The following is a 15,824-nucleotide window of genomic DNA, read 5'->3' on the forward strand; positions in this document are numbered from 1 at the left end:
ATTTCATCTTATGCATATAAGATTCTGAACTGTGCAGCGTCCATTTTGTTCAAGGTGAATGAAAGTTCATATATGTTCATTTGCAAAATGTCTCTTACAAGCTTACAAGAGAGAATAGAGTTTCAACAGAGGTCTTTGTATTTCTTTTAAGATCGTAAATAAGATTTACATAGACACCTCTTCAGATAAGACATAATGGTAATCCCAGTCTGTCTGTAATTATTTAACAATGGACAATACCCCAGTATACTCTAGCAGACATTTAAAATGAACTATATATACGTTTTTAAAGATTCATTATTATGTGTGAGAAGATATTAGCAATAATTATGTCATTATATTATGTAAGGCATATACATATATATTTAGGAATGTTATATCACATTTTGGGTTTATACTCTTACAGTAGTAATCTTAATTAGAATTCTTTCTATTAAGTGTAAGAACATATGTATCTCGTCACTAATTACCTCATTTCAGAGAAGTTTGTGTCTAAGTGTTCAAGGTATCGTAAATTCTACAGGCCAGACAAAATGTCTGACAGTAATGGCAGAATTCAAATAATGAATGGCTTTTCACTGGCCATAGGTCAAAAAGGTCATCTTTAATAGTTGGCCATTGTATGTTGTGACGTATATTAAATGCAAAATTTAATGAACGGTACAATACTGCCTCCTGTGGAGATAATACCAAATGCAGTCTTGGGATAATTTAGATATTTCCAATATAAGTATATATATTGTATTAAAAATATAATTATTAAAATGGCATTACTTGCCAGGGTGAATGATGGAGATTAGATGGACATTTATGTATGCACTGGGAGTATGGACAAAGTTTTATGTTGTGTTTTATAGTTAGTCTTGAACATAGAGAAATCATCCTTTAATTTTATTATACAAGTATTGGGTTAATTATCAGAAGAGGTGTGACTCTGACCTCACCAGTTAAGGTATAGAATATCCCAACCAATGGGGATAATGTTTCATCCCTCTGGGTTTAACTTATTATAATTTTTATAGCCCTTTGTTCATACCATATAAAAGAACAACCCAGATGAGAGATAGGACACATTACATTTGCCCAACATACAATACACATACATCACACACACTACTACATCCCTCGATATACTCATCTAGACATACTCCATCTTGCTCCATCATTCATCTGAAAATTTGAGGGACGCCAAACGAAACTTCTCCCTCACTGGCATCCATCTTAGGACTCTGGTAACGACCATTTGAAGCTAGCAGCCATCTTAAGTGTGGTAAATATAACTTTGCTGTGTTATTTGATTTTATTCAATATTGTTTATTTCCTTCCTTATATGTTATATATTGCATATTTAAGGGTAATAAGATTACAATCCCAGCCGTATGAACCATGGTAGATTTTTCTCTAAAAAGCTGATTTTTGTTTTTATACATTTTTATTAATTTCAGATTTAGTGCATTATTGCAATTTAAGTCTTCCGTTTTGCATGACTTATTCTCATTCCATCTGCAGTGGAATGACTTTCGGCTATGCGATTCCCAGAAAATTGTGATCTGTTTATATAGAACACTTACCTATGGTTTATGCTATACCTGGAGAAATGGTAATCTTGCTTTCGTTTTGCTTTCACTTTGTTTCAGTTTCACTTTCATTATTGAGCTAAACATCACATTGCATTGATTGTTTGAAGTTAGTATGTTATGTAGAGTTATCTTTTTGTGTCACTTCTTGATTGATGATTTATTGTGAATACATGTCTTGAGAATAAATATTTTATATATATTCCTTACTGTAGACTATATATTCAGAGCAGTATAAATATTCTGACATAATGAAGTACGAGCACGAGATATTATTATTAAATATTCTTACAAAGTCAAATGTGACATTTTATATATATATATATATATATATATATATATATATATATATATATATATATAGTGTTCAGCATAAATTAGTATATCTCAACAGATTTGTCGGAAAACCTTTACTTTCCTTTCAGAATTACCTTTTTCTTTTTGACACTATACTACAAAATACTCCCACAAAGCAGGTCATTGACTGCAAGCAAAATTTGTTAATTTGCACACACAAAAAAGTATTTTTCCTAACAAATTTATTCAAGACCATGTTGCAAAAATGAATACACCCCAATTAAAGTCTTAGGAGAAAAGCTCAATTTTAGACAAAAAAAAAATCCTAAGTAACAAGAATTCAACTACAGGTGAGTCTAATGATTCATTAAACAGGTGTCCAGCAGACAGTTGATTATAAAAAGGCATTAGGCTGGCAATACATTATACAATTTTTTTCGTACAATTTTCCTTTAGATTTATCAAAACCATATAATATGAGGTCAAGCATAAACACTTTCACTCTGTATGCAATCAGGCAGGCCCTTGCACTACATAGTTGATAGTAAATCTAAAGGAAATCGAATAAGAAAACAATGTATGGTTAGCCTTACTTAACAAAGAAAAACGATTCCCATTTCATGGTGTCAGCAATGGCAAAAGGCCCAAGAAAGAAAATAATTTCTTTACACAAGAAAGGTGAAGGCTATAAGAAGACAGCAAAGCTTTACTTATCAGTCAGAATACTGTGGCAAAAGTGATATAAAAATTTAACTAAGATGGAACTGCAACCATCTCACAGACAGCCAGTCCTTCCACAGGAGTTAACACCTCAACAGGAGCATCTTCTGATGAGAGGGGTTGAAGAAAATCGCCATGCAAGTTCACTGCAGTTAGCTAAAGAATTAGAAAGCCAAACTGGGGTGGTTGTTTCCCATGACACAATACAACGTACACTGCAGAGGAATGGCATGCATTGGTGTCGTCCACAAAGGAAAGCCCATGCACAAAAGAAGCCTGCCTAGAAATTGCCAGGGCCCATGCTGAAAAAGAAAAAGACCACTGGGACTCTGTACTCTGGAGTGATGGGACCAAGATAAATGTTTTTGAAACTGATTGCTTCAAAACTGTATGGCATCGCAAAGGTGAGGAGTACAAAGAAAAATGAATGGTACCTGCAATGAAACATGGTGGTGGCAGTGTCCTTCTGTGGGGCTGCATGAGTTCTGCTGGTGTCGGGAAGCTGCATTTTATTGATGGGATCATGAATTCATGAGATGGGATGTACTGCTCTATTTTGAAAAAGTAGATGCTACCATCACTCTGTGCCCTTGGTCGTTGTGCACTTTTTTCAACTTTCAACATGAAAATGATCCAAAACACATATCTAAGGCCACTGTTGCATTTCTACCAGCCATTTGATAACTTGACAGTTTGGTTGCGCGCACAAGCAATTTGTGATAGTACTCAATCACTGCATGCCTTTAATGTAACTATTTTGAGTAACTGTTAAATTAATGGGTTTAGTTCCACTTTAAGGATTTGATACCCATTCCACATACATATTAGATAAGGATATGCATTACTGTTGCTGCTGGGAGAAGGAACATTTATTTATTTACAAGGTCCACCACCATAGTCTATGGAACTACCGCCATAGCAGCCCACACAGTAGCTATGGTACTCAGACTAGTTGGGGCCCCTTATACGGGAAGTGATATGCTAAAAAATGCTACGTGTAATGCTATGTGTCCTAGGTTTAAGGACACCCTGCACTGCCGCATTAGTTGATGTTGGAATACTGGGCATTCCAGTGCCCAGGCACTGTTTCTTCAGGCATTCGGGGGGGAGGGGGGTATTGTAGATAAATGCCTCCCCTAATACAGAGCAGCTACAGACCACACATTAATGCAGGCACGGGCACCCACCGAGGAATGAAGTCCCAAACTTCCACTCCCAGTCATATGACCTGTCAAGGGGATCTGCTCACACTGTCCCCTGCAAGTTCTGTTTCCCCTACTTTCTCCCCCTAGCCCTTCACAGTGCTTCCTAGACCCCTTTCTCCTTACAATACCCCTTGCTAGCCACAGCAGTATATCTCTTACCATGCCTCTCTGCAGAGCTCCTAGGTCCCCACAGCCCCCTAGGCTCCAAGAGCTTTCTGCAGACCCTCAATCCCCCATAGTGGCCCTTAAGCCTACTTACAAAGTAGCACAACCCCCCCCCCATGCCCCTAGTCTGCTGCAGAGTCCCAGCCCCCTGCAGTGGCCCCTTTTTTTTTTTCTAAGACCCTCACAATGCTCCCTAGCTACTCACAGAATCCCCAAGCCCTCTGCAAAATCCCTAATAACTTTCCTTCCATCTATACTAGTGTTTTAGCATTTTTTCCTCCTACCGCTCACTAATGCTAATGCCAAGGCTTTTTTCGTCCTACTGATGACTAAATGGACTTTTTTATTCACGCTACTAAACAGACCACTGAAAAGTATTTTTTTTTCTCTTACTGACCACTGACATCAAGGCATTTTTCCTCTTACTGACTACTGGCATCAGAGTGTTTTTCTCCTTCTACAGACCAGTGATGCCAGGGAATTTTTTTCTTTAATCGACCACTGACAGCAGGGCATTTTTTTCCTCCTGTATTATATACTGTATATGCTGTATTTTTGTAGCATCTTGCTGACTTCCTAATCTCCCTAGGCAGCACCATTCCCCCCCCCCCTTCTTTGCATATTTACTGATATAACCTCTGGTTATATTTGAGGGAGGCTGCAGCCTTTTTCTTCTCCTTTACCTTAGCGCGGAACTTACCTCTTTCTAAATGTTTTCCTCCTACTGACCACTAACACCAAGGTATTGTTTAATTCCCTTTAAACACTGAAACAAAGCATTTTTTCTTCTCTTCTACTAACCTCTAACTCGGGAGCAGCTACTGCTTATTGCCTTTTTGCCTTCCTCCTTGGTTTAAAAACCAAGAACTTTGACCACTGGGTTTTGCACCAAGAACACTTGCTGTTAAGGGGCCCATTAGAAGTTTTGCTATGGATCCCATTAATTTCTAGTTACACCAATGGTCTGACAGTAAGCAGAGTAGGTAAAATCTTACCAACACTGCCATTTGTATTTTCCAAATCAATATGTCTCCCTACGATATAGTAGTAAATGGTAAATTCTGTTCATACATCTAATAATTAGGGTCATTATCGGAGGGGTGAAAGAATCTCCATTTGCTATTTTCTTAGTGTACTGTAATCATGCAGGCAGGTTAAATCACAAAACAAATCCATCACATCCACTACATTGCATTTTTTTTTCCCATATAAACACTTAAAGCTGAACTCCAGTATTTTTTTTTCCGCATGCAGTGGGGCTGTGCCCACCTTACCTGGGTTAACTGCTTGTTATTTTCTAGGAAATTGGAGAGTCGAGATAAACTCACCTAATCCTCCAATCCTTCCAACGCAAGACCAGTCCCTGCGGCTCCTGCCCCCCTGCGATATAGCGATGTTGTGTGGTGGAATATTCCTGACGTCATCACGCCCATAGGCTGGCTCTGGACTTGAAGACTTCAGGGACAGCCCACCACTGGATCCATTTCCAAAAATCAAAGGATTGGGTGGGTATAGGATCTGTGTTCACCCCTAGACAAAATTAGCAGTTAACCCATGCAATGCAGGCACAGGCCCACTGCATAGGAAGAAAAAATACAAAATATTCACATATAAAAATTCACAGAGCTAACACACCAGGACAAGAAGACTTATTTTTTAAAATTTAGTATTATTGTCAGCAGAGTCCAATGAGATTTCAAAATTCCAGTCATGTAGCTAAAATAAAAATTCTTATTCTTGCATTAAAGCTTTGTAAACTGAGCCTAATGTAATTACCTATTATGTTTTTTGCTCAATACTGAAACAGTATGTTTTTTGCTCAATACTGAAAAAGTATACGTTTGTATTAGGATGAGAACACTGCCTGTTTCAACAGTGGGGGCCCCTAGTAACAACTGCAGGTTGGAAATGTGCAATTAAAAAGGCAATAAAAAGCCTTTGCTTTATCTACATAGCTTGTGGATTGTGATCTTGAGTCTTCTTCTTAAAGAATTTATGTATCACAGAAAAAAAAAAATCAGTTGCAATTAAAATGAAGTGTAATGAAATTTTTGGAAGCTGGCCTAGACTAGAAAATATTTTACAATGAAATGACACATTAATAACACAGACCACTTTCATGTGTTATTACAGTAAGTGATATCTTCCTACTAGAGGCACTATAGCTAGTAACAGCCACATGGGGAGGGCAGGCGGCTCTGCTTACAGGCTCATCGCTTCACTGATCTCCTTTGCACTTTCCCTTTTTGTCCTCTTTCATTCCTACATTCTGGACTGTTACTAGGCAGAATATACATACTGCAATAAGCTGTGTACATTAATTCCAGAATCCACTAAAATGTGCATTATTAATGCAGCCTTAACTGGGCTGCAAGCACTTTGCATCTGTTGGGGAGTTACAACAACATTTGTACTGTCTTTCGCTTCTATGGAAATGAACAAATTCTGCTATGAAATTATAGAATGCACAACTAATATGCATTAGTCTATTTGCATTTAGCAAATCCAACAGCTCACCCTTTCAGATTTGTATTGGTAAAATCAAAGAACTAGCCAGCAGTCCTTTAACACTTTGCTTGGAAATGGAGGTGTTAGTTGTATAAATCTGCACATGTATATAGAAGACTGTGTCTGTATACTGTTGTCCCTAATGGTCCGTTCACTTGGGCAAATAGCACAGTCCGTGAATTACAGCGGCAAGAATCTGTGGATTCCTGCATCTGGAACGACAGGTGTTTGTGAAGGGCTGCGGCCATTTAGCCCATATCATACAATGCAATGACAGGCTGACAGCGACCTCAACTATACATAGGTAATCAGTGTGGTTAGGGACAGATGATCCTGGTTGGATGCAGTCTGGTAGTGTCCAACCACAATTACTGCAGGTGAGCGCTGGCTGTAGGGAACTGTGAACAGCCATGAATAGCAACACACCTATCATTCCAGATGCAAGAATCAGCAGATTCTTCCCACTGGAATTTGCTAATGGAATTTCATCATGTGAATAGACTCTTGTTTCATACATTTTATTATTGAATTCAATGAAACATACAAATAACATATTTCGCATTTTGACATTTATGCAACATGAAGTAACCAATAGTCCTTTGGGACATATGAATTATTAGAGAAGTAGAAAAGAAAAAGTGAACAAAAGAACAGTTTTATTCATGTCGGTAACAGCATCATTAGTTGTTCTATAATCCAAAATGATCATAGTATATAATTAGTAAATTAGTGCCAATACAGAGTTATGATCTGTGACACTTTTTTAGGGAGATTTTATGAAAAGAAGAACAATAATTAAAAGGGTAGAAGGAAGAGTAGGTAGAGAGTAAAAAAAAAAAGAGAAAAGGAGGGCGGGGGAATTTAGGGGGGGGGGGTACAGGAAAGGGAGAAGGGGTGAACGGGTACTAGACTCACTCTCTCTCCGCAAGAGCAGTAATAGGCAAAATAAAGCATTATTGGGGTTAAGTGTTTAAATTGCGTGTGTGGGAGGCCTCTATATTTTTTAATTTCACACTAGAGACTAAGGGAAAGATAAGAATATTGAGGTGACAGAAAGTATGGTGTCATGGACTAATTTCCAAAACGTTTGAATTTTAGGGCACGACCACCAAGTGTAAAGCATTGATCCTTCAACAGCGTCACATTGCCAACATCTATTGAGGATCAAGTTAAAGAATTTGTTACGTAGAGCAGGAGTTCTGTAACATCTCATGAGAATTTTAAATCTGCACTTGTGTATGTGGAAACTAATAGATTCCCATTCTAGATCAGTGAATTTTGTGTTTAGATCATGTTCCCACGCTACACATGAGGTACTGGGCAGTAGTCTTCAAAAAGAGAAAAATAAACTACAGAGATAATGTGTCTTTGGGGAGTTATTTTGATACACAAAGCTTCAAGAGTTGAAAGAGGTCTCTTCCAAAGATGGACAGTCTCTGGTCTGGTCCAGAAATGTTTAATTTGAGTATCCAGAATTGGATAAAGAGTGGGGGCTAACTTGGTATTAAGAGCATCTAGTGTGAAGAGAGAGCTTCTGTAAAGTAAGTGGGCTGCCAATACATCTCTGTGAGGCCAGATCTCTATATAGAAAATTATCATTTGTGCCAGGAGGGAAATCTGGGTTAGAACGTAGTAGGGCTAGAGGTCCTAGCCAAGGAGTTGGGTTTGTAACTCTAGTTGAGATGCAGAAGACTTCCAATGTAGGGCCAATCAATGGGTGGAGTTTAGTTTTGGAATAAATATGCCGTAAATGTAACCATGGTAAGGAACCCAGTCCTTAACCTTGTGGTGTATGTTCTAGTCTACTATTCTGGCAAGATGGGTTGCCCAGTAGTAGTGGCGAAGGTCGGCTAGGGCAATTCCGCCTTTACTTTTTCGGAAGGGTAAGGTGATCAAATTTAATTCTGGGAGGCTTGCCTCTCCAAATGAAAGAGGAACATGCTTGACAAAAGGAGGAAAAAAAAAAGGTTGGTATTCATATGGGAATGGCTTGTAACAGGTAGAGAAAGCGAGGGAGGATAGTCATTTTGAGTAGAGAGGCTCTACCAAACCACAAGATATTAAGAGTTCCAGTGTTTTAGATCTGTCTTTGTTTCTTTTAAAACTGGAGCAAAGTTGAGTTGGAAGAGGTTCGATAAAGACGTTGGGATTTTTATTCCAAGATAAGTTATTGATTCCTTTGCCCAGGTAAAAGGAATGTTTTTTGACATTGTGAAACTGTGGCAGGAGGTAACGTTATGTTAAAGGCATTAGATTTGGAGTGGGTCATTTTTTAAATTGGAGAACATCTAGAAATATTTTAGGTCTTTTAAGTTTGGTAGAGAAATATGTGAGTCAGTTAGAAAAAGTAGGAGGTCATCCTCAAATGCCGCAAGTTTGTATGTCTGGTTCTTAATAGTTATATCTCTAATATCGCGGTTCATGCGTATTTTGTTTAATAGAGGTTCAAGGGTGAGGACAAAGAGTAATGGGGAAAAGGGACAACCCTGTTTTGTACCATTATGGAGGTGAATGGCGTCTGACAGATGGCCGTTTACTCGAACTCTCGCCATAGGAGAAGAATATAGAGCTCTTACAGTATGTATGACTGCATTAGGGTTGGCAGGCCAATGGATGAGAGAACTGCATCTACAGTATATAGTTCCAGGCCAACCTGTCAAACGAGGGAGAGGAAGAAGCCTTGTTTTGAATTGTGGTTGAGCCAGTGGTGGAGATTTAGGGCCTTTATGCTGTTGTCTCTTCCTTCTCTACCGGGTATAAATCCTACTTGATCAAGAGATATTAGGCAAAGGAGAAGTGGTAGCAGACGATTGGCTACATGTGAATAGACTGTAAGTCGGATCTAACAGAGCTTGTGACATACATGGCAATAAATAAGTTGAAGACTGGTAAGCCTAAAGGTAAAAGATCCCTCCTTAAAGGTGCAGAGACACACCAGAAGACCAGCACAGTACAAAGGCAGATGAAGACTTCTAGTGTGTCTCAGCAAAATCAATAACTAGCTTTTTAACCACTTCACATCTCCTCCTTTTCGGGCCATTTTTTAGTTTTCAGTGCTGTGATAGTTTTTCAGACAATTAATTGGTCATACAACACTGCACTCAAATTAATTTTATATATATTTTTTTAGGATAGATACAGTGGGTACGGAAAGTATTCAGACCCCCTTAAATTTTTCACTCTTTGTTATATTGCAGCCATTTGCTAAAATCATTTAAGTTCATTCTTCTTCCTCATGAATTTACACACAGCTCCCCATATTGACGGAAAAACACAGAATTGTTGACATTGTTGCAGATTTATTAAAAAAGAAAAACTGAAATATCACATGGTCCTAAGTATTCAGACCCTTTGCTGTGACACTCATATATTTAACTCAGGTGCTTTCCATTTCTTCTGATCATCCTTGAGATGGTTCTACACCTTCATTTGAGTCCAGCTGTGTTTGATTATACTGATTGGACTTGATTAGGAAAGCCACACACCTGTCTATATAAGACCTTCCAGATCACAATGCATGTCAGAGCAAATGAGAATCATGAGGTCAAAGGAACTGCCTGAAGAGCTCAGAGACAGAATTGTGGCAAGGCACAGATCTGGCCATGGTTACAAAAAGATTTCTGCTGCACTTAAGGTTCCTAAGAGCACAGTGGCCTCCATAATCCTCAAATGGAAGACGTTTGGGACGACCAGAACCCTTCCTAGAGCTGGCCGTCCGGCCAAACTGAGCTATCGGGGGAGAAGAGCCTTGGTGAGAGAGGTAAACCCAAAGATCACTGTGGCTAAGCTTCAGAGATGCAGTCAGGAGATGGGAGAAAGTTGTAGAAAATCAACCATCACTGCAGCCCTCCACCAGTCGGGGCTTTATGGCAGAGTGGCCAGACGGAAGCCTCTCCTCAGTGTAAGACACATGAAAGCCCGCATGGAGTTTGCTAAAAAAACACCTGAAGGACTCCAAGATGGTGAGAAATAAGATTCTCTGGTCCGATGAGACCAAAATAGAACTTTTTGGCCTTAATTCTAAGCGGTATGTGTGGAGAAAACCAGGCACTGCTCATCACCTGTCCAATACAGTCCCAACAGTGAAGCATGGTGGTGGCAGCATCATGCTGTGGGGGTGTTTTTCAGCTGCAGGGACAGGACGACTGGTTGCAATAGAGGGAAAGATGAATGCGGCCAAGTACAGGGATATCCTGGACAAAAAACTTCTCCAGAGTGCTCTGGACCTCAGACTGGGCCGAAGGTTTACCTTCCAACAAGACAATGACCCTAAGCACACAGCTAAAATAACGAAGGAGTGGCTTCACAACAACTCCGTGACTGTTCTTGAATGGCCCAGCCAGAGCCCTGACTTAAACCCAATTGAGCATCTCTGGAGAGACCTAAAAATGGCTGTCCACCAACGTTTACCATCCAACCTGACAGAACTGGAGAGGATCTGCAAGGAGGAATGGCAGAGGATCCCCAAATCCAGGTGTGAAAGACTTGTTGCATCTTTCCCAAAAAGACTCCTGGCTGTATTAGATCAAAAGGGGGCTTCTACTAAATACTGAGCAAAGGGTCTGAATACTTAGGACCATGTGATATTTCAGTTTTTCTTTTTTAATAAATCTGCAACAATGTCAACAATTCTGTGTTTTTCTGTCAGTATGGGGTGCTAAGTGTACATTCATGAGGAAGAAGAATGAACTAAAATGATTTTAGCAAATGGCTGCAATATAACAAAGAGTGAAAAATTTAAGGGGGTCTGAATACTTTCCGTACCCACTGTATGTTGCACTCCAGAGAGGATAAATCCAGTTTTTGTGGGGCGCCAATTTTTATTTTCTTGGCCTGGCCAGGTTTCCCTAAGCTTGGTGATTGATTTCTTCTGTCTGCCTCTGGAAGAAGTCTCCAAAAATAGAGCAGGAGGGTCATCCACTGAGTTATGAATATTTATCTGACCTCGGCCAATCCCTGGGATAGGGCATCCAGAAGATGGCTGGGGGGGAAGATAAAGGTTTGGGGAGCTTGTTTAGAAGGGTGTTCATCTCGGGCTGTTGCCCCGGGGAGGCAGACTGTGACACTAAAGAGATGGTGCTGTCAGGCCTCAGAATGCACTTCGCTGAGAGAGCTTGGCTGGAGAAGTATTTCTTTTTCACTGAAGAGTGTCGAATAGAAGCTGGTTGGAGATAGTTGTCCTTAGACATTGTGTATAGGTCCCTTTTGCCCAGGACACCAGGAGTGCCTGTACTTTGGGGGTTAGATGCCAGAGGTTGCTACAAGATCTGTGACTGCTCTTACAGAGTCTCAGATAGACTGGTGTTCCCTGTACCTCCAGCAATATTTAAGCATGCTGGTAATGGATGTTTGCTTAAGAGTCTTTCCTGTTGTAACTGGTGGAGTTTTTGGAGTATTCTGCAAACTCGTCCCTCTCCTGTTCAATTACTGCAAAAAAACTCAAATAAAGACACCCCTGAGGACTTAGCCCATGTTTGTCGGTGTGCTTAGGGAACTGGTACCTGGGCCTGGCAGCCTCTGGACAAGTAAGGGAGACCTAGGTTATTTCCAGTGGCCCCTCTGGGCTGCAACATATTGTAGCTTACCAATCCTTATATGTGGTGTCTGCATAGTTTTTCTTTTTTTAGGCGTTTTTATTCTTTATATCACCTGGTGATCTGGCCAGTAACATATTTCCTGTGTTAGGATGTCTGCATTCTGGATAAAGTAGTAAAGCAGACACCTTTGGGCAGCAACATTGTCAGTCTGGGGAGAGGGTAGTGTTAGATAAACTGTTGCTGTAACTGAGTATAAAGTGCTGGTGTTTAGCTTCCAATTCAGATAGAAATGGCTAACAAATTGAAGCTAATCTCCAGCTAACACTTTATACGCAGTTACAGCAACAGTTTTTTCCTTTTGAGATCAAAGTTTTATAACTTGTACATAAATGAATAAAAGCTAAACATTATAAGCACTACTGTCGGTGTTAAATTGTTTGTCTCAGTCCTCTAATTGCTGCTAAGTCTGGACAGCTTGGTATGTTAAAGGAAGGTAACAAGTACCCTACTACTTGGCAGGATCACCAGGTGAAAGTATAGGAAAAAAATGAAAAAAGAAAACGAATGCAGCCACAATATCTAAAAATTGGTAAGCTGCAATTTAATACATTTTAGTTTTTTGATTTAATACCACGTTAATGTGCACTTAGCCTTCAAAAATCACACACCTAATGCGTAACTTTGCCCAAATGGGAAAGTTCAGCTCTTCCTTCTCCTCACCCTCTCTCTGCCACATTTGAATTTATTTTTTTTTCGTGGGGAGCGAGTGCCTAGTTTTGACATGTACCCACTCCAATTTCTGCTCGGATCGGCTAGGCTGCAAGGAGTCACAACCAGCTGACCATCCTAGAGGATGAACATTATGTGCGAAGGCTAGATGTCTTGGATGAACCCAAAACACTTTAGTCACCCCCCCCCAAAAAAAATAACTTGACCTCAGGAAGATTTACACCCTTTCATGATAAGGTAATTTTGCGATACAAACTGCATTATTTTAATTGACAATTGCCCAGTTGCGTGACACTGTACCTAAATAAAATTGATGTAATTTTTTCCCACAAATAGAGCTTTCTTGTAGTGATATTTGAATAAGCCCCCATTCACACTGGGGCGACGCTACTTCGCACCGCGACCTCCGAGGTCGCGGTGCGAGCAGCGCGCCGCTACCTCGGAGCGGCCGCCACGGACTTCGTAACATTGATGTCAGGATCTGTGTCATTACATGGGTCACCTGCTGGTGGCACTGTTGTTCCTGGAACTGAGGGGCGCAGTTCCAGGGCCCACCAGCGGGTGTCTCCCAGCAGCTGGACTGTTCTTTTAATTAAGCTGCACCTGAGGAGGACTGCTGAGGGAATATAAGCCCGCCCTTCACTGAGGCTCAGTGCTTCAGTATTTTCTCTGCTAGCCGTGTCCCTGTCTGAACCTGTATCCTGAAACCTGTATCCTGAAACCTGCATCCTGAAACCTGTATCCTGATCCCTGCATCCTGCTTCCTGTACCTGGCTCCCTGCTTTCCTTGTCTCCTGTCCCTGTCCTGTCCTGCTATTGTTTGCTCCATCCCTTTGTATATAGTTTGTTAGGTTCTATTGGGGTTTTGTACTGTTATCATTTATATTTTGTTTACTTGTTTATGGTCACTGGTGTTGGTATTGGAGTGTGTCATTTTGCTTAATAAACTTATTTACATCTTTATCTATCTGGGTTCCTTGGTGCAGCCAACTGATCTGATCACCCTTGCTGGATGCCTGCATGTGGTATCCCTGACAGAATACTGAAGCCACTAACGATCAGATCGGTTGCACCTGGGAATTAGGAATTTTCTGGTTGTTGCAAGATGCAGTCAGAGGAGGTCTTTTATTTTTCTTTGCTTGTAACAGAAGACAGGGAATATTGTCGCCAAATTTTGAAAACTTACACTAGCGAGCAGTTGTTGGAATGCATCCGTCTGGCCCACTCGTTTGTTGACAAAGGCAGAGTTTTGTTCAAAGAGATTCAGCCACTTATTCAGCTCTGTGCAGAGTTGGCTTTATCTAATACCCCTAAGGGTGGTGATGATTATTCTCCTCCTTTTAGTGTCTCTCAGGTGGTATCTCTTGTGTGGCTCTTGGAAGATGATAAACCCTATTTTATTGAACATTATTCAGTGTATTCTCCAGAGGCCCTGTTGGATTGCATGAATGCTGTATATTCTCTAATCAGACAAGGGGGTTGTAAATTGAGTTTTGTTCAGGCCTTATTGCAAACCTGGTCAGATCTTTCCAATTTAGCATCAGCTAACTCACACCAATCCACTTCTGCCTCTGGACACCAGTTTTCTCAAAGTTTATCCTCTCCGTTACCCGTAGCAACCACAGCTGCAGTTAGGTATGGTTTGCTTTCCACTGCTTGTTCATATCCTGGCTTAACGAGTTGCACTTTTCCTGCATTTAACTCTGTGAAAACTTCCTCTACTACTCTGTTGCCTCTAGCAACCTCTCAGAAATTCTCCTCTATAACTGTCTCTCCTTTTCCACCATCTCCCAATACTGCCATTTCTCTTCCATCTACTTCACAATCTATTCATAGCCCTGCAACCACTAGCAAGATTTCTGTATCTAAACCTAAAAAAAAAAGGAGATTTTTCCCAACACATACAATTATACCTGTTACCCAGCCTGCTGATCCAGTGCCCGCTGATCTGGTGCCTCCTACTGAGCCTGTTGATCCAGTGCCCACTGATCCGGTGCCTCCTACTGAGCCTGCTGATCCAGTGCCCGCTGTTCTGATGCCTGTTGTTCCAGTGCCTGCTGATCCAGTGCCCACTGATCTGGTGCCTCCTACTGAGCCTGCTGATCCAGTGCCCACTGTTCTGATGCCTGCTGTTCCAGTGCCCGCTGATCTGGTGCCTCCTACTGAGCCCGCTGATCCAGTACCTGCTGTTCCGGTGCCCGCTGATCCGGTGCCTCCTACTGAGCCTGCTGATCCAGTGCCCACTGATCCGTTGCCTTCTACTGAGCCTGCTGATCCAGTGCCCGCTGTTCTGATGCCTGTTGTTCCAGTGCCCGCTGATCCAGTGCCCACTGATCTGGTGCCTCCTACTGAGCCTGCTGATCCAGTGCCCACTGTTCTGATGCCTGCTGTTACAGTGCCCGCTGATCTGGTGCCTCCTACTGAGCCTGCTGATCCAGTGCCTGCTGTTCTGATGCCTTCTGATCCAGTGCCCGCTGATCTGGTGCCTCTTACTGAGCCTGTTGATCCAGTGCCTGCTGTTCTGATGCCTGCTGATCCAGTGCCCGCTGATCTGGTGCCTCTTACTGAGCCTGTTGATCCAGTGCCCACTGATCCGTTGCCTCCTACTGAGCCCGCTGATCCAGTGCCCGCTGTTCTGACGCCTGTTGTTCCAGTGCCCACTGATCCGGTGCCTCCTACTGAGCCTGCTGATCCAGTGCCCACTGTTCTGATGCCTGCTGTTACAGTGCCCGCTTGTCTGGTGCCTCCGACTGAGCCTGCTGATCCAGTGCCTGCTGTTCTGATGCCTGCTGATCCAGTGCCCGCTGATCTGTTGCCTCTTAATGAGCCTGTTGATCCAGTGCCCACTGATCCGGTGCCTCCTACTTGAGCCTGCTGATCCAGTCTTCGCTGTTCTGATGCCTGTTGTTCCAGTGCCCTCTGATCCAGTGCCCACTGATCCGGTGCCTCCTACTGAGCCTGCTGATCCAGTGCCCACTGTTCTGATGCCTGCTGTTCCAGTGCCCGCTGATCTGGTGCCTCCTACTGAGCCCGCTGATCCAGTGCCTTCTATTCCGGTGCCCTCTGATCCAGTGCCTCCTACTGAG

This window comes from Pelophylax lessonae (genome assembly GCF_965119305.1).
Source record: "Pelophylax lessonae genome assembly, chromosome: 3".
In the NCBI taxonomy this organism is placed as follows: Eukaryota; Metazoa; Chordata; class Amphibia; order Anura; family Ranidae; genus Pelophylax; species Pelophylax lessonae.